General features: G+C 30.8%; 1 protein-coding gene and 1 long non-coding RNA gene across 7 annotated transcripts in view; one reads left to right on the forward strand and one right to left on the reverse strand.

Moving 5' to 3' along the window:
- LOC129943412 (hemicentin-1) overlaps positions 1-13,758 on the reverse strand; it is an 81,162-nt gene extending 67,404 nt beyond the window's left edge. For 2 of the 6 annotated variants that reach the window (XM_056052844.1, XM_056052845.1), the window contains exon 1: positions 12,315-13,758. The gene's annotated coding sequence lies outside the window, so the exon portion shown is untranslated. The remainder of the gene's footprint in view (positions 1-12,314) is intronic. The other 4 variants (XM_056052846.1, XM_056052847.1, XM_056052848.1 and 1 more) reach the window with 4 other exon arrangements.
- On the forward strand, positions 4,999-10,799 carry LOC129943413 (uncharacterized). Its single transcript, XR_008781240.1, has 3 exons — positions 4,999-9,700; positions 9,858-9,961; positions 10,015-10,799. It is a non-coding gene; the product is annotated as an uncharacterized LOC129943413 (long non-coding RNA).
- Positions 13,759-21,296: the final 7,538 nt, after the last annotated feature.

Below are 21,296 nucleotides of genomic sequence, written 5' to 3' on the forward strand. Positions count from 1 at the left end.
TGTAAATGAAACTCACTATATTAAATTGGCACCGAACCTACTATAAATAATTTATTTGGTTGTAAATGTTTAAAAATCTCTATGCTACAACTAAAACCTATAGAAATTCTATACAATACATATTTACATTATCACTAAGCCGATTAATTTAAAGGACAATTTAGTTATCCTTTCTATTGATTACCTCGAACAATCCACAATTTTGGCAAAATTATTCACGACCCAAAGCTGGTTCAATCCTTGGAAGCCTCAATGTCATCCCCTTTGCACCCTTTCAGTATCTATACGTACCCATCTCACAGTGCTTGATAATGGAAATTGCCTCAGAGAACCAACCACTTGGCAGCGTTCAATCCAGATCTATCTCAAACAAAGCGATTATTTTTGTTTAAATGTCGTTGCCATCCCTCTAATCGAAACTAAGTACTCAAAAGATCCTTCGAAACGTCAAAGCATTAAGGCCAGAACTAAAATATTCTCCAGGCTTATCATTTTCCATTATACAACAAGTCTTGTCGGAGAATACCAGCATTACATCAATTAAAGAATACAACAATGTAAAATCAGTCAATACCAGGATTTTCCATGCATATAAATATATGTAAAAGAATTTATGGCGTAGCTTAAGGAATTTCAGCACCAACTCCGGTTAGGCACTAAATAAAGATGTGAAACGAAAAACCAAAATTGTTATTGAACTCCACGAGCCATGTTAAGGAATGGGAACTTAATTAAGAGCACGTTTGCTAATTCATATCAATTTTATCGCATAATCAGAATTCAAGGCGCGTATCACATGCAGTGAAGGGTTTATATATTTTTGCAATGCCTTATCTAGAAATTACTGGGTGAAAAGTGGGGTCTAAGACCTGTGTACCTAGTAAAATATTAGCTTGGTTTAAAAACTTCTCATTTCAATGTCTTTTTGGCTTATTAAGGATTTGGGAAATATTTGTATTAATTAAATATAATTCCGCAGATGAGGCAGATGAGTCAGATGAATAATGTCTACGATAAATTGATTGAATAGCAAAATTCATAATTATATCTTATGACTCCTAGGAAATACAATCTTTTCAAGGAAGTAAGCAAGTTTTGTTTAAATAATATGAAGAATTTGTTTATAACTTTTATTTTATTTGTTATTACTTTTTTCTCAATTCGATGCATGGTTAAAGAACTTTGCTAAAACCTTTTCTGTAGATAAGTATGTTTTCAAATGCAGACACTACTCACAAATGGGATATTACAGCTAGTAAAGTAAAATAGATTTCATGTAGCTATCTACTGGCATTTTACTTGATACCATTAAGAACATAAATATGTATCTTTAAAAATGATTGTGATACTAGTCAGTTAAATAAAACAAACCAAACAAAACTTAAGTTATCCCTAATTCAAATCTTGCTTTACGACTATACATATATTCCCATCAATCAGGTTATTGACCAACAAAAAAATGTAAAGAAATTGAAAATACGGTGTTTTTAAAGCTTGGCTCAAACACAACATACTTCAGTTTAAATGATTTTAGTGTAACACTTTGTAAAAAAGAATCATGTAGTTATGATATGACTTATATGACTTTATTTGACACTGCTTTTATGGTGTTGAAAAACACCATGTGATGTTTTGTTTCGAAACGAAATTGTTACAAAAACAAAAAAAAACGTGTTGGAACAAATTCCTTGGCGATTTCTAAGAGGATGAGAATTTTTTGATAAGCCTGCATGTGCCCTCTAAAGCTTTTTTCACGGAATTGACAAATCTTTCAAGAGTAATTATTGTAATGAAACTACCTTAAAAATTAAAAAAAAAATAAGTAGTAGATTTTTTTTATATTTCAAATGTGATTTTAAGAAACGGTAAACTTGGGAAATACTAATTTGATTTCCAGCTAAAAAACATTGTTGACCATTGTTATTATTGAAAACAATATTTTCTATAAGATAAAATTAGTTTGAAGTTTTGAAAAGATATTGAAGTCGAAATCAACTTTTACCAACTTTTGTTGATTTTTGACAATTCGGAAACATTACAATACCTTCTTATGGAAAGTTAATAAGGCCAAATTTCAAGAATTAGCCTTAAATCACTTTTGTAAATTGTTACATACAGAGAAACTTTGAACAAACTCAACCCCTAATTCTGTGGTGTGCCTAAGCAGGGGGCTCTTACATACTTCACTGTTAAAATGGTTTGGTTTAACTTCTAAAAACAATTTAGCCTTTTTCACTATGTCAAAGTGCAATATGACTATATGTGCTGAAAATTGGTCTTAATTTCGCTTTTGTAAAGTGCAATAAGGGCAATTTGTTAAAGTGGGTCTTTTTTCATTTGACCTTTTTGTACTGCACTATTGTTTTTTTATAGTTTAAAATGTATTCATTAAGTGATGCTAAAGTTTTACGAAATAATATCATATATTAAGAACTTAGCTCAAATGTCATATCATTTGACATAAGTGACGATATTTACCATTTCATTGCTATTTGTCCGATACGATAAGGAATTCCAAGGCTCTATTTTCAACATAGTGTCCTCTCTAGAGACAAATCTGTGGACAAATCTCTTCATGATCTGTGACCATGCTTTAAATTATCTAAGAAGATTTGCAACCTTTAATTTTGTTTTAATTCCGTTTTCCTAAAAATATTAACTTACAAATTTCTAAAACAATTTATAATATGAATTTATACAAACGTAAACTGAAACGCAAAAATCAATAGTTATCAAAAGATCATTTACTTTTTTCTGTTTGAGCGAATGTAGAACAACAAATTATATTTTTTATGTATAAAAAGAAATCTAATGAAAACCTACCAACTATTTATTTTATTATTTTATTAAAGCAAATGTTATTTTCTGGCAGACGGCAATCTTGCCATGTTATTAACTTCCCATAGGAAGTTATTGTAATGGGTCCGATTTGTCAAATTGAAAATTTTGACATTTCTCGACGTTTCAAGGTCCCTAGAGTCGAAATAAAATATTTTTAGAAAGATATTGATTTCAAATAAATTTTGTTATACAGATAATAAGGCAGAAAGATGCAGAAGCGGCTCTCAAGAAAATTGCGTGAGTGATTTTTTTACCATAGCAGTTTGAAAAAAGGTGAAAATTTTGGTTAACCCTAAATATCTTACGAACCAAAAACGCTAGAGACTTGAATTAAATTTTATATAATATATTGTAACATCTACAAAAAATAGTACGCAAATTTGGTAAAAATTGATTCGATTCGAGACAGACGGATCCCAGTCTCTTTTTTTGATTTTCAAATTGTAAAAAAATGTTTTTTTTAATGAAATAAAGGAATAATAATAATAATAATTTAGCTCAATTGTATATGGAGTTTGTTACCTTGGATTTTTGTTGCATTAGTAATTTCCATCAAAAAAGTGAGTATAATTTTTCTCATTTCAAAACATGATTGGTTTTCTGATTTTTAGAACCCACTAATCAGTGTGCGTGATTATAAAATGTACTGTTTTTAGTTCGAATTGTTTCTAAACTTTAAAACCATATTTATTTTAAATTTTAAACATTTGGTGTAAATCGTGCGTGTCCCATTTTAGGTTCCTTCCATTTTCAATAACTTAATTAAATTAAATTTATAACAAATTTGTAGATCAGTTACGCACATGGCAAGAGAAAAGGTTCAAACCATAAACAATGTTTAAGTGAAGTATAATTAGAATAGATAAACTTTTGTATTCAATAAATGAGATATGTGGCGCCTAAAATGCAATTAACATCACTAGCACCAAATTATTTTGCGGTTACAATTTTATTCATGTACTCAGATTTATATTCAGTCATTTTTAATTTATTTCCTTACTTACATGTGTATGTGGTAGGTATTACCACTCCGCTACACCTTCCTATATAAAATTCATAGTTTAAATCCTTGAATCCATGGTGCGTATAAACAGGCTATAATATGGGTCTAATCGCACCTGTTTTTGTGAACGATGGTAATTTATTGATTTTATTGTTCATTCTGAATTATACCCCTGGGGTAGATTTAACTCGTTTTATTATATTTTTTTAACTTTTACCCATTTTGGTTGATGAGATAAAACATTATGTTAATTCGTGTTGGGAATATACAAATAGTCATTTTCTATATACGAGTACAGATCTACTTGTACATATGTATACGAATAAGATTACATATCCTTATTATTTATGCAAACTGATCTTTTAGGCTCAGAAAACATTCGGACTTTTAAATTATACATCTTGTGCAAGAGTTTTTTAGTTCATTAATTTGTAAGCACAACTGGAAAGTATTACTATAAAACTTTTCTCTTCTCTTTGCCGTAAACATCTTAAAAATATCTTGTCACACTTATTTTAATTCAAAAACATTAATATTTAAAGTTCTATTAGACTTAACAAAAAGACATCAGAATTAAAGAACAAATTATATTACTGTAAGTAATATTTTTAGTATTATATCTTTTATTCTTTTGGGATATTAAAAAAAAGCCTCCTAAAGCTAAATAATTTTTTTGTTGATAAAAGTTATATTTTTAAATATTATCTAATTTTGAGGTTCATTCTACTAAGCATTGTGTCTAAATTGGTAATAATAAAGCTTTTCAACTTCCCTAAACCAAAATGGTTGAGTATTTATTTTAAACATCTGTTTTATTTCAACAACTTCTATCATAGTTATTAAATATTTTATGTATGGGATAAAGCTCATCACAAAACCCTTTTCCATTATCCTTTCAAGGAACAAGGGGCAGGCACAAGAATAGGTACACGAGTTCAAGTACCAAAGAGGTTAAAATAAAAACAAAACATTTTCTAGTATACGAACGAACAACCTAAAGTGGTCAAAGTCATGTGTATCTTTTATAGCAATTAGCAGCTAAGAGTGTGTCTAGATAGTGTATACTTTCTCCATAAAGTTGGAGTGATATGATATGTAAAAGACAAACGATACTTGGTAGAGGTGGTGCTTGCAACCAAATATAAAACAAGGCAATGGACACACGCCCCAAGGTATCCTGCAACATTCACTTGGTAGAGCACACACTCGTAATAAGGGTAAAACGCGTTAAAAGAGTGCAAGGAGAATGAAAAGAAAACAGAAAAAAAAATCTCACACAATAGGTTCACATTGCTTTTATAATTCATGGCTGTTGTTATGTACATAAATAATAATAAAGGACAATTTGCCACTATGAATTTCGTGACTAACTAGCTTTACAATATAAAATATGCAAGCAAATTTATGGCATCGTGCGTTCGTCCGTCGTCCTCGTCGTACATCGTAGTCGCTCATCCAAAGTCTAAATGAAGTATTTTTTAACAGCGTTTTGTTCTGTTTCGATGTGTTTTTTAACTTGAGCAGGAATAGTTATATCAATGAACCTACAGGAAGTTTGTGAAAGTAATTAAGAATATTTACATTAAATTTAAAGGAAGTGTTTTTAATTTTATATTCGTTTGAGCTTTGAAACGAAAAAGTCGGGCCAAATAACTTATTTGTGGATGATACATCAAAACCAAGAAACAGTTAAATTTTATTGAACGAACTTAGTCTAAATAATTAAGTTAAGACAAAACGGATCCATATGTACACGTTCCTAAAAATTGACGACAAAGACGATTGACCGTGTACGGGCCAATAAAATGAGTACTTAATTGAATTTTGTTTTCTTGGGACTGACCTTGAATATGAAAGTAAATAAAAAGAAAAGAATGTTCTATTATAAAAATTAAGCAGTGAAGCAACAGCAGCTCCTGCCAAAGTGTTCTGTACTATACAATCAAACCCTCAATATTTAACTTCACGAGCCTGTAAAATAAATGTTCATAACGAAAAAATGTTTTTTTATGTAATTGTATAATTATATCAGTGTCATTAGGATTTTTTTACTTCGGAATTCTGATAAGACCTTGTCTGCACTATGAGTGTATTTGCATTATGAACTGACAATTTACTTATGGAATCACTCAAATGCTTCATAAAATGTAAAGCTTTATGAACGTTTTGTATAAAGAGTATTTGCTTAAAATTTGCATTACCTTTACAATAACCCTGCTCAAACACATGAAGTTTACTTGGTTCAACCCCAATTTTTTAGTGCGTTGGACTGTCATGCCAGAGATCTTGAGTTCGATCCCCGCCTGTGTCATCTAATGTTTTTTTGACGGGTACTGCCTCTTGCGAGAAATTGAAATTCTCCAAGAGTCATTCTTGCCATAAAAAGTGCTTTCTTCAATTAGCCGTTCGGATTCGGCTTAAAACTTCAGGTCCCCTCCATCACACCCCTGACAACAGTACTAGCACACAGGAATGGTTGAGAGTGGTAAATAAAATAAATAAAAAATAAACTTCTGCATTAAGCTTAATTAATCACATAAGGTTATAAAAGTTGTGTAGTTTGTTTATATATATTTGTGAATAGTAATTAATGGAATAAATATTCTAAGCATCACAAAGTAAAGTGTTCATATTTGAAACAGAAAATCACTCAATGTATTTATTAAGTTCTTAAAGTTCATGACTTGAATTAATTCAAGAAAAGAAAACACCCATAAAATATTAAGTCCTTCAAATAATAAATACGAAAAAGTTGGCGATACTTCTTCAGATTGCAAACATAGGCGGCGGGCCTTACTGCCTTATTCGTTAGTATGAATTCTGTTGCTTCATTCTTCGGGTTAATAAGGACCTCAACAGAAAAGTTTAAATCCGGTTCCGGTCACTTCATTTCAATATTGAATGTAAGAATACAAAAGTAAAAAATCATCTTTCCAGCTCGAATATGATTACAACAAGTCGACCTTTTTTCGGAAAACTTTATTCGGTTCGAAAATAGATGGCTTTTCAGCGCCTGATTTGGGCTGTTTATTAGCAGTATATAGGACATATTATATTCAGGGCTAATATAAAACGTCAAGTATCCCAAACACATAAAACTAATTCCAAATCAAATGAATGTTAAAATGTGGTCTATATGTAAAATTATAAGCCAACTTTCGGATTGTCTTCAATAGCTGGAATATAATAATAATATAAATGCATACATCTACACATAACTGTGCTTGATGGTATCATCTGGATACCTTTATAGTGTTATAAGATATACCTACACAACACATGATGTCGATTGACCCTTATCTCAAATCGGTAGGATGGTTAAGGGACCTAAACCACACATTGTTCTTAGTTAACATAACAATCTCAAACGTGAAAATCCAATTATATCAAAAAGGGTTTGGTGTTTTTGAAAGCTGAAATGCTTGTTTCTATATCAAAATATATCGCTCCACTTTTGTACTCACATTTCGCACTCTGATTTTACATTGAATTCGAGCCCACAGACCACATTTTGTAAATTAAATTGTACGAATATTTCAAGAAACATCTAGAATCGGGGGATTTATTTGTAGGTTCACTAGGTACACCTTATTCTTAAAATTCTAACCTACATACATATTCATATGATTTTATATATACATTCTCTGATATACATATTATGAAGTATAAATGAGTATCCTTCGGCAACCCTGAAACCAAACCTGAAAGTTTAGTGTTGTGGAGTAAAAAAAAAATAATTTTATTTTCTCGTATTGAAAGTAAATTGAAGAGGAGAACATTATTTAATACAACCGACTACAGGAGCAATGCAATGTATTTTATACATCTGGATACTATGTTCTCGGTTGTTCGTATCCACTATACCTAGGTATATGTACGTACACAGAATATAGTATTGGCATTCTTTCCATCATTCTGATAATTTCTACCTTGGAATCCTGGCATCCAGATTTCATACTTTCCAACCCACTCCGAGCTCTTTGTACGTTTCCCAATCAATACATTTATGACGTTCACTCCGATGATGTTTTCACAGACAAATTATTTTTTTCTGGGATGTCAAGCCAATGTTGAAGTCGACACACCTTAATATCAAAATTCCTGAATAGAATTTCGAGATGACTACAGAGTTATGTTGTGAGTGAAGGGACTTCATCGCAGGAATTATTTATGTCAGTGTTTGCATATGGAACGTGACAAACAAAAAAGTAAATGAAAAATCATGCTGCAAAATCAAATGTAATGTATCGAACATTGTATAGACTGTTCCGCACAGCGACGACGATGGTTTTAGCGCATAAGGGAAAATATAGGCCTAATAACATAACATATGTACGTATATTACAAACTTCCAGCCCATATAACAAATCGACGTGTACTGAATACATTCCTTAAAAATTTCAGAGTTTGACTATCATCATGTGTATGTATTTTATATTGCAAATAGTTGTCAATATATTTAATAACAGCATTTTTTCAAATCCAATGTTCTTTTTTTATGTATCATAAAATTCATAATCATTTTTTAAATTCCCAATTTTCAATTCAAAATTAAATGATATTGAGATTGGAGTGTTTAGTGAAAGCATGGAAAAGAAGATGCAATATAATTCTTTGAATTTGCGCTACCTTAACTGTCAATTTCTGAAAGATAGAATCGAGTTTTTGTATAAAAAGCTTAACTCTGTTTCTCAATACAAAACATGTGAGTAGAAATAAGTATTGTTCTATAAAATAAGAACTGTGCTATAAAATTGAGTTATCCACTTTCAGTATTGTAGTTCGTGTTACTGAGCAATAATTTATTTAAGAACTCATGCATTATAATTTTATTAAAAATAAACATTCATAATATAAAGATACTTTAAAATGTACGTTTTGAAAATTGGGTTAAGGGTTCTCAAAATTTAACTTATAAAAATGCTTTAAATAATAAGTGAAATTTTTGATATTTGCTTTTTAACAGTACTGGTTTTGACAGTTCAAGCACATTTCATGTCACTTTTAGTTTAGTCAATAATTTAAGCATAAATCGTCTATTATAAAAATACATGACCTGTTATGAACGTTCATCGTAATCTTCTTGCAATTTACAATCCGTTTAACCATCATACTGAGGCGCCTGTGTAGATTGCAAACTTTGCACTAGTTCAGCGAGGAACGTATTTGCAGTTAAATAGTCAAGTGGACATGCAGAACTGCAGAATTTAGAACGAAGAGGAGCAGCTTTTTTTGCATAAAATCCAATAGCTTGGTTTCCACGACACGTGCTTTCAAGAAGACGGCGCGGAGGCGTCGCACTCCACTTTTTTCGAGTTCGGTAAACAGTTTGTTTCATTTTCACGTTTGGGACTGGTCAATTGGCCGACTAGATAGTGTGGTCTAGACTATTTTTAGCAGACTCTGTTAAGACTCATGTCTTCAGCGACAGTGCGGCTAAAATTGACGCACAGAAAGACTACATTGAAGCTTCTAAAATGTTAGAATGAGTATGTCAACAAAACAATATATTTATGATATTAGAAATAAAATTAAACAAACTGTGAAGCAACAGCCCGTTGAGACCTATTGTGATTAGTGACTTATACAATTCTCAACCATTCCTGTGTACAAGTAATTGTATATCCAATCCGCACGCTTTAATTGAGAAAGTACTTTTCATGACAAGAATTACTCTTTGAGGATTTCTCAATTTTGCGCAAGAGGCAATATTCATGAACAAAATTTTAGGTGGCACAGACAGGGATTGAACTCAAGACCTATAGCATGATAGTCCTCCGCACCAACCGGTTCTACGATATTACATCCACAATAATTACATGCTTCAAAGAAAGTTTATCTCTTGAGAAAATCGAAGTAAGAGTTTTTTACAAAAAAATAAATTTAAAAATAAGTTGGTAAAAATATTGAATTCTCACTTGACCTTGGCAAAAATTGAAGATATTGCCTTCAAACTACTTATATATGTATATGTTAGAAACATATTATTTTAAACATTTATTAAATTTTTTAGAACACTCCAACTGTCACCTTTTTTTTTATAAAAATAAGGATATTGAAAAAATTATAAATGGATTAAACTGATGTTCGTTTTGAATATCTCGAGAATAAAAGAAGGTACTGACATCAAAATTATTTCATTCAAATTTTTGTATTAACGTTAGATAAAGTTTTTTAGAGAACTTGAAGCGGTATATTTCTTAAAAGAAATAAAACAATTCAAAAAAGGCTACTGAAATTCAGAAGAATTGGTTTTCGACCACAAACCTCAAGGACAAAAACAGATACTGAAATAAAAATTCTTTTTTGGTAACTAAAATATTGTTGCTAATTTTTAATTACTTTTTTAAGAAATAGCCAACTGGTTGACAAGTTATTTTGAAAAACAAAAAACCGGCGAAAAACTGATAAGAAAAGGTTTTCGACTCAAGTTTTATGAGAAAAAAGACAACTATTTTGGGTTTATTAAGAAATCTACATACAATGTTTTTTCTTGTAATATGGAAATATAGAAAGAATTCTTCAAGATCCATTTCAAAATTAGAAAAAAATTGAATTTGACATTTAAAACCAATTATCTTTTAAGTGAAATTAAATGTTCTAATTTTTTCTAGTCAACAGTTATAAAAAGAAACAAAAGATGTTTTTTTTTTTAAATACTGATTAAGATTATGCATTCCTAACGTAGAGGCATTTAGCAAGTTAAAATCACCGTTTACAATAGAAATGTTAAATTTGTTTTCGATTTTTTGGCATTTGATGATTTCTTAATATACAATAAAGAAAACAAACACCTTTGTTTTGAAAGGATCATGTTTAATTTTCTTTAAAAACTGACTAATGACGAGGTAACAAAAATATTCCAAAAAAGAAAGGATCTTTGCATAATACTCTGAAAGGATTACAAAAGTGTTTTCGAAATTTTGTACTTTAGGCAATGTAACGGCATTTAAAACTCATTTCAAAAATATGTTACTACTCTTTAAAAACCGCATCAACCATATTGCAATATAAACCTACAACATAATGTATAATAAAATAAAACGACCAGTTTTGTTTCTTATAGCTCACGCCTGGGCCCGGATTTTCTCATGACGACTAGGTATGCATACACACTAATAAACATAAGCTTTATGGAAAATATTAACGCTCTGCGTTCATAATTATTCTAAAAACTAAAATGTAAGAACATTGTTATGATATAATGTGAACACTGGAAACAGAACTTGGCCCCATAGGGGACTTGAAATTTTCTTCGTCCTTTAAAAAAGCACCATATATGTACATAGTTATGTTCATACATTCAACGTTAGCTTGATTTACAAAATTGTCCCACATTTACTTGCAGTTAAGTTTGCAAACGAATGTAAACAAATATGACCTTAATATAGCTAAGTGCTCAAGTACTTTAACGCAGGTAAGATTCTCATAGCAATGCTAAAAATTAGAATCCCAAGGATAAGTTGACGTGTGTTCTGTTAAAAAAATTAATACGGCGACGACGAACGGCGGCGCACCGTGGTCTTGGATATGTTTTATTCAATATACATATATAATGTGTAGGTATCTAGGGAAGAGATCAATTGATGTCTAAAAAGATACAAAAACAAGCTGAGTTGAAACTAAAATCTTCAGTTTCAGAAGTACTAAAGGCAACTAAAGCTCATATACTTATATAGGACAAATAATGTTAAATTTGTTGATCAACCATCAAATTATAAATAATGACGTCATATCGAAGTTTTTGACACAGAGTACACCTCCACTACTTTTGATGTGTCGTCGCCCTTTTAGAATCATCCTATTAAAATGATCTTATTTACGAATCCATGAGGGACTTGTCCGTCTCTGAACCTTTTTTCCGGCACATACAAAACGAAGTAGGGTAGGTTAAGTAAGGTAATTTGAAAGTTCGCAAGATAAAAATGAGCAGTGGAGTAGGAAGGTTCATACATAATCCAATATACCAAGAGCAAGATAATAGATAATCATTTGTCAACGTTCTATTAATAAAAGTATGTCACCTCACACGCAAGTGATAGCAATACATCAATCAAGTTTTAAAAGCGAAACCCACTTTGACATTAATTTATTCAAAGGGTCCCTCCTGAACAAGGCCATACGTTATTTTAGCACTCCCCTGCAACTCGTGTGTATCTAGTTCCAGCAAGACCCACTCCAAAATTACATTGACACAGTTTGTATCTCTTGGATATACATAGCAGTTCCCCGTTCGATTAGTATTTAACGCACAATCTCACTGCGAATTTAGTGCTTTTAATAATTAGTAACGATTGTTGGTAGAGAGACATTCAGCCAGAGCAAAGAAATGATTCATCAATCTCTTAAGGATTCTCGAAATTTTTAAAATGGAAGTTGCAACTTGGAAGTCAGAAATTAGGTGGGTGGTACTTGTAGCCTACATTGACAGATACAATTGAATGGTAGGTGCAAGTAGGTAGGTACTTACCAATTTATAATCGTGGTCCTGTAGTTATTTATTTTAATATCCACATTTTGTAATCATAGTTGACAGTCAAATAATTAATCCAGCATGTAGATTTAATTTATGTAAATAGTATTCTTTGTGAACATCATGTTTGGCCTCATTTTCCTTAAACTGCGTAGGTTAATAGGTATAAATATGTACATATGCATGCAGTGTATACATAATTCAGTTCAGATAATCCTTTTCCGTTGACATAGACATTGTTACGCACAAATGTATATACATACATATTATGGAGATGGAGACATTAAGCAACTATAATATATTTCTCACTTTTTTCACAGTTTTAACCTCGATAGATTATTTTTATTTTGTGATATTATTTTCGGTGAAATAGCGACGGCAGATAGGAAGGGAAAATAGAGTGGGTCTAGTGTATGTAAGTACTTGAAATTTTTAATTTTGAAACACATGTAGGAATATTTTGTATTTAAGAAAACGCTTTCTTGTATCAAATATTATGCGTACTGTAGACATATCTAAACAAAACAAAAAAATATCATTAATCACACTTTATTGCTATAAAACTGTATCTGTACCCACTACCAGCTCCCGCTTAATGGCGCTGTTGACTTTTTTTTATTATTCGCTATAAACATTATTTTCAATTCGATTTTTGTTTTTCTTCTCATCAAGTCAGTACGCTTTATATCGGCTAATTGCACTTTCCTGAATAAAAATAAAGCAAATCTCACTGACTCACAACAAAACGTCCACGAAATTCAGACGCCCGAAAGAACGAACCGACCAAAACAACCCTCGAATCTAAACTAACTACTAAATGCAGCGGGTATCTGTATCTTTTGTATCAGACATTGTCGTTCTCAACATTTTCTCGCCCAGATAGAAATGTCTTTGATGTGAATGTGATGTTGTTGTTGAACTGTGTGTTTCGGGCTTAGCTTGGTGATGATGTGGATATGGATGTGGTGGACGGTGGGGTGCTCCGGTGGACGAGGGTTGGCAGATGGGCAAATGGCATGGCAGTGTTTTCGCCGGAAGCTGAGTGAATTATCGGTGCAGCGCGCATGTTAACTTTAAAACGAGGTTCTCTCCGAATGTTGACAGCAAAATGTTGCTTACGCCTGAATTTGATTGTTTACTTTTTTTCTGTTGGCGTTTAAGAGATGCGTGAATTTGTAAGAACTTAATTTTATTTCAATTTCAATACACAAGTCCAGAGATTATAGAAGAGAAGATGCCAAATCTCAATCTAACATACAGACTTATTCTCGGCAGCCATTAGGTAATTATACTGGAAAATTGAATTACACATAATTTTTATGATTATTTTCATTCGGCTTGAAAAAATATTTATTTTGATACCTCATTCGCATAAAAGTTACCTACCAGCAGTGATGGTAAGTGGGAGACTTGACCATATTGGAGACTCGAAACTTCTTACAAAATATTTCAATGAGATTACCCATTATAGCTACATACTGTTAATAACCTAATCCCATGGAAGTTGTGTAGGTATACACAGCTAAGCTATTATTAATGCGGAAAGTGGAGCTTTAAAGTCTCACTACATAAATTCTAAATCAGCTTTTTATAATGGCTTCAGGGCGTAAGAATGGGTTTTTGACTGTCATTTTGTTCCTTGAGTAGGTAGTTTCAAAATGAAACTTTAATCACAATTAATCATAGTGATATTAAATTTTCTGAAGGTATTAACATCTTTTCCGAAAATTTGGACAGGATGTGATGTGAAAAGTGAAGCACTTTTTTTTTTTTTTTGAATATAACAAAGTTTATCAGAAATCTCCGTTCGGAATGATTGTAATACAGCAACATACAAAATATTTCAAAAAATTATAATTTCTTTCCAATAGGTTGGCTTTACCTAAAGGCTGGTAACCTCGGTGGCGGTGGTGGCGCCGAGCGGCACTGTTGATGGACCAAAAATTTGATCTACCTGATTCTGTTGTTAACAGAACAGCTCAACGAATGTTAGCACATGTTTTGATATACATTACCTATCTTAAGATTTGGCATCAATTTTAAGTTGTTATGCTAAATTTAAAATTTTTAAAGCTAAATTAGAAATACCTACATATGTTATATAGGGACTAAACCTTTAAGAAAATATGCAAATTTATAACTTTAACGTTTCCATGTTATTATTTTGAATATATTTGATTAAAAAAATATGCAAATAATATTGAAGTATTAAGGTTTTCAAAAAGTAGATATGATATATGTGTTGTATATTTTGAAACGCATACCTTCTCAGTTTTGAGTACATTGTATGTATTTGTTGAAGTGTAAACGTATCAGCCTCCAGCCAGCGGCAACGTTATTTATATATTCAATTATTTTAATAAATTCCTTTCACGAAATGTAGTGCAAGTTATTTACTCTCAGTAAATTTAGGTCTCGACTCCACAAAACAACAAATGTTCCCCTTTTCTGTTGAAAAAGTGTAGAGAATACTTTTCTATTTTCGTGCCGTGCGAGTAAGAGTTTCGTTGGGTTTTTAGGGTGTCGTCATTGACTGGACTAATAGCATGCGTATGTGAGCTCTGCACCCACGTTTTTTCTCTCTTCGGACTCAAATGTTTTCGATTTCTTTAAAAAAGATTGGAGCTTTAGGCTTTTACTATACGAATATATATTGCTTGCATATTTTCCATATACCTTCAGTCTTTTGCCTTCCTTAATCATTGGAAATGATTTCGCTCGAAATGCTAATGTTCTTAACGCACTCCAAGATTTGTGGTAGAGGACATCGAGCAAGTGTTGCATGTAAGGAGCTGCTTACTAAAAGTGGAAGCAGAAGCAACTTATGTAAGTATAAGCACTAAATATTTTTTGTCGGTAGAGGAAGTACTTAGGAAGGGCACAAGGATACAAGTCTTATGCTAGGTTGGGGTTGTTAGGTATGGGCACACAACCTTGCACAAAAAGAATACCTTATAAGGGTGAAAGTGTAAGTGAATTTTAATTGAAACGAGTGGATGATGATATTATTATTTCTGGTTTCATGACATAGCATCATAAAAGTAAACAAATTTTTGTACGTAGTAGGTATATTTGTATGTACAAAGATATATGTATAGCATAAGAAATGTGTTATGGGATTTGGTTGGGTGATTTTGGTGTTCAACTTGAACACACTTCCTGTTATGCGTAAATTATTTTCAGATACAGGACGAGTTGATATAATACCAACATTTTATGATAACCAAAGATTATTTACGCATTTGAGTTAATTCACAAAAGCTTGATTAATTTAACTCATCAAGGAATAAAGTTTAAATTTTGTACATCTGAGATAGTCACTTCAAAGTATGTTTGATTTCATATGGTAATTAATTTCGGAGGGATAGGTATCACAATACATTGAGACGATGGTGTATCATAATAACCAATATGAACCAATTTTCAGAGAGTTTTGCAAATTGCAAAAAAAACACATATATGTATATAGAAATGCATAATTATTTATACATTTATGCAACAACAGTACGTATTGGCTTTTAAATCGTAAATAATATGTAAGAGAATGATTCGTGGGTTTTCTTACGAATAAAATCAATCTTTAAGAAGGAAATATCCCCAATGGCCTAAAATATAAGTTGCAAGACAGTATTTCTGAAAATGCATTAATCCATTTTTTAGAGAAGTCCTTACCTCAATTATATTAGAAAACAAACCCAGTTACAAATATTTGACTTTTTGTGGATCAATATAGAAAGAATTGATTCAATTCAAATCAAAAAACTTTAAAATAAAAATATGTGTCACCTCGAATATTTGTTTGAACAGTAATGATATTACCTCTAAAATGATTCAATGCATCGATGAATAGTGTTTTTGACTCTTATAACATTTAAGGATATAGAAGTGACAAACAAATCCCCAAAAAGTAAATACTACTAAAAGTTGGTAAAAATTGATATTAATTTAATTTTGGAAAAAAAATTAATAGTATTATGATTACAATAAAAATATTTATTTCAAACTTAATTTACCTCACACAAAAACTAGAAAGATGCAAAAAGGGCTCTCAAGAAAATTGCGTAAGTGTTTTTTTTACCATAGATGTTTAACATTCAACATTTTTTGCTAACCCTAAATATCTTATGAACCAATGACGCTAGAGACTTGAATTAAATTTTATATTCTATATTGTAACGTGATACCAAACCGATTGACGGTTTTTTTATAAATTAAATTAATTAAAATTGTACGAATAAAAATTGATTTCATCTCCAAAATATTTTGCTGTAACGAAAAAGAACGTTTTTGACATCTGGTTACATTTTGAGGAATATCAAATTGATAAATTTTTTATAAAAAATAAAAACCTAAACAAGAACATTACTCAGAGTTATTAAAAACTCAATTTCGACTCCAATATCTATTCAAAAACTTGAGATTATGGCTTAAAACTTATTTTATCTTATAAGAAATATTGTTTTCAATATTCGGTAAAATTTTGAGAAATTTCGAATTGTCAGTTTTCTTACAAAAAATAAATAAAAGTAAAAATTGATTTTTGACATTAACTTTAAACTACTTTCATCTTTTGAAAATATTGTTGTCAACATTCAGTCAAATTTTGAGAAAAATCGAATTGATAGTTTTCTTATGAAAAACTAAACGTATTAAAAACGTAAAAGTTTTTTACAAAGATTGGTAAAAACTGGTTTTCGTTTCAAATATCGTTTCAAAAATTTGGGATTATGACTGCCAATTTATTTTCACTTATAAGAAATGTTGTTTTTAACTTCTGGAAATATTTTGAGAAAAATCTAATTGACAGTTATTTAAAAAAAAATAAAAACCTAAACAAAATTATTTTAGACTGAAATAGCCTTTCAAAAATTAAAAATATTGTCTTCAAACTTTTTTTTTTTATAATATAATATTGTTTTCGATATTCAGTAGTTAATTCAATAGTCCGTTTTTTCATAAAAAAAATAATATCTACAAAAAATACTACACAAATTTAGTAAAAATTGATGTTCGGTTCGTGAAATCTCTCAAATTAATTAAAATTGGTAAAAAATTGTTTTCGACTAAAATTTAAATTTAACAAAACTAGATTTTCAAATTAAACTATTTCTTTATATATGAAAAATATTGTTGGAAAATTTAAAATTTTTAAGAATAATTCAACTGACAACGCAATTGCATCCATATTGAACATTTTCATTGTGAATGGATATCATTTCAAAACTTAACAAATAATCTCATTAAACTGTTTTCAAGAAACTCCAAATCAAAGTGAATATAAAGAATATTCTATATTTCTTATCGTATATACCTCATGCTGATATACCTCCTTTTTTCTTTGATATTTGAGCTTTTAAGAAATTAAACCGAACTGAAACACCTTTCAATTCAATGGAAAACAACCCAAAATTATTTTATCGTGATAGATGTTTTAACATTTTTAGATTACGTAATTAATTTAAAAATAAAAGCATCAAACATAATTTCAATTATCTGCTTTCAAATCACTATATACGTAACTTTTAATTTAAACCTCTAAATGAATTTCGATCTAAGCTATGAACCAAGTAAAAAAAGTAAAAACAGTACGATTTATTCTGATCAAATGTTTCCCTTTATCTTTGAATATTCATCAACAATTAAGATTTTTATTGTAAACTTTATTGATCCCTGCATCCTTAACCGAAAGTCTATTGTTTGGGTGTTTTGTCCTTTCTTTTGATCTAAACAAATATACATATTTTGAAGAATTTAATTAAAAAGTAGACTTAAGGTGGGTCCTTTTATAAAAACGTTTATTCAAAACATTGTGGTGTGTTTAAAAGGGTGGTTTAAGTATTTTTTTTATCACGATATGCTAAGTAATTTAGTTTCCGAATGAGCAATAATCAAATATACAGTAATATGGAAACTTTGTTTCACAAGACATCGTCATATTGGAGATAATTTCGCAGCACCGTGTTTTATAAAGTACTTGGAGCTAAAGTTATTTTCAAAATAAAAAATTCAAATTTGAAGCCAATTAGTCTTAAGCTTTTTGCACTGACTTGTTAAGGAAAAATAATTGACAACTTCACATTATCCGAAGTATTACTAGTCAGTATATTGCTTCTGCCAAAGCTAAAATGGTGGCACATCTGTTTGAACCCACTCATACATTATACAAATCTTTACATGTAAGCAGCTATTTATGACTTTCTTGACACACATAAGTAGTCTTCCGCAAGGGATATTATGAGACTGTTCAAAACAACGTTCGTTAGAAATTCATCACTTTAAAAAGATGCGTTGGGAAAATGCTAAATATAACCCTGCTTAATGCTAGATATGAGTTGCAATTATAACTTACAACATTTCAGAGACTATACATGTTTTAAAAGAAATAACCTAATAATAAAAGATCGAGTCTATACTCACCCGCTGCTGAACGATTATTATAATATTCTAAAATCCTTTATTCGCGCGAATTTTAAACATTGCTTCAAAAATTCAAACATACATTCTGGATAACTTACTTCTCCTTAACAAACTTAAAGTTGACAAGTAAAGTTTGTTATCAATCATACAATTGCACATTGCTACACAAATGCACCTTTCTTATTGTTTGCAAAAAATTTTTTTCTTGCTCAGAAAATAAAATATTGGGTAAACTGATGTAGTATTTGTGTTTTATTGACTTTTAACTGTTAAAAATAAAAAAAAAATCTCGAATTTATATTTTTTTCGAGTTTTTTTTCTAGATAGAGTCTTTCGAGATTTTTGTTAATTCAGGATTTTTGTGGATTCGAGATTTTTGCGTTCTAGATATTTTTTTTTCATTTTCGAGATTTTCGGCATTCGAGATTTTTGGCATTCTAGATTTCGTCATGATCCCGAAAATCTCGCGTTCTAGATAATTTTTTTTTTATTTTCGAGATTTTCTGCATTCGAGATTTTTGGCATTCTAGATTTCGTCATGATCGCCACTACAACACTGTAGAAATGGTAGCGGTTGTTGCTTGTAATGTCCCACTAATTAATTAAGAACAAAGAATCATTTATGATCACATCATGCTCGCAGTTTTCGCAGGACAAAGTTGATTCTTTGTTTTTGAATGCACCAGGTGGAACTGGGAAAACATTTCTTATTTCGCTAATTCTTGCTAAAATACGATCAAATAATGGTATCGCATTGGCTGTTGCATTTTATGAGATTGCGGCAACTTTATTGGATGGAGGCAGAACAGCTAAATTCAAGATAGCCCAAAGCGGTGCGCAAAATAAAAAACAATCATCCATGGCCAGAGTACAATTATCATCATCTTCCCGTAATTCTGCGTTCCACGTACGCCTATGAAATCAACGCGTGCCTAAAATCATCGCCACTGTATCGTAAAGTTGAAAGAGTACAACTGGAAGTAAATATGCGTGTTTAAGATCCATCCGCTGTAACATTCATTTACCAGGCATAATTTACAACTGAAGGTTGGATCGCCGGTAATTTTGTTTCGTAATTTGAACCCACCACGGTTGTGCAACGGCAAGCGATTAATAATTACAAAATTGATGAAAAATGTTATCGAATTCTAAATGTCGAATTCCGAAGTAAAAACGACTTTAATTTTCAAGCATTTGCAATGACTATCAATAAGTCTTAAGGCCAAACGATGTCTGTCTGCGGATTAGATTTGAGCACTTCATGTTTTTCACACGGACAATTATACGTGGCGTGCTCTCGAGTCACCGTTTAAAGTGCTCTATATCTATCCCACTTAAAAATCACATCCTTACACACTTACAATAAGTTATTTACTTCTTGCAAAATATTCTCTAGAAATTTTGTATATGACAAAACAAACGTGTCAGCTAGTTTATTTTTATCAAAGTATAAATATTTATACACAATTATTAAATTTAAAGTGAAAACAATGGTCTAGAAAACTTAACTTTACCAAATTTGTTTCGTTGGAAGCCAGTCCAATATTTTCTGTTTTATTCGATTTTAATTTTAAATTTAAAACAGTCATTTAAGAGCAATTTAAAAACAAGTATTTTTATTCAATTTGGTGCACAAAATGAAAGAGATGAACCTCTTAAAAACCTGGGAAATCAAGATTAAGTGCATGCGACATTTATCCACTTTATATTCTCTTACTTGACAAACATTAAAAAACAGGAGACAAGCAACAAACAAAAAAGTTTATTCTATGTATTTACATAATTTTTATAAGGTAAAAATTATTATTAAATTGAAAATGAAAATGCGAAACACGTTTCTGATAAACAGTTTATATGATGCAGCCAAGGACGACGACGTTTTTGATGATTATTTTTTATTTTCCAGGAAATCATTGCATCACCATTACCAGCACTAGTACACCACCGAGGATCAAAGGAGTGTAATTAAAAGAAAATGCTGCTGCCCGTAGGTCTAGTTGTTGATGCTGTAGTTGCAGATGGAAAAATATATAAATCTTACCCGCGTTTCGAGGTTTGTGTGTAACATCAGGGTTGGAGATGTATTTTAATTTCCTTGCACAGGGCAATAGGGTATAAAATAATTCACACACCGACCTATGACGACGATAGCTCCCTCCTCTGTTTTACTGTTGACACAATTCCCTTAGGGAGCAAAATCAATAACTCAGGGATTCAGTCAGATGTTTGGTTCTGATGTTTGGGTGCTGACGTGATAAAGTCAAGGGATGTTTGCTTGCCGTAAGTCTTAGTATTTCATGTGGCATTTAATTTTAATGTGTTTTGAGCCGCCAAAGTATGTCATGGCATATGCGATCCCTAATACTTTTTGACCTTCATCAATGAACCTTGTGACAGTTTGATTTCATACTTAAGCCAAATGAACATTGCTGATTCGATAGAACTGCTGATGAATTAATAACGGTAACTAGCAATATAACGAGGACATCATAAAATACAAACAAAATATAATTGTATGCATTAGTTACTCCCTTTAAGTTGTGTTGAGTGAAATAAAGTTAC

The sequence above is a fragment of the Eupeodes corollae genome, chromosome 1, assembly GCF_945859685.1.
Source record: "Eupeodes corollae chromosome 1, idEupCoro1.1, whole genome shotgun sequence".
Lineage (NCBI taxonomy): Eukaryota > Metazoa > Arthropoda > Insecta > Diptera > Syrphidae > Eupeodes > Eupeodes corollae.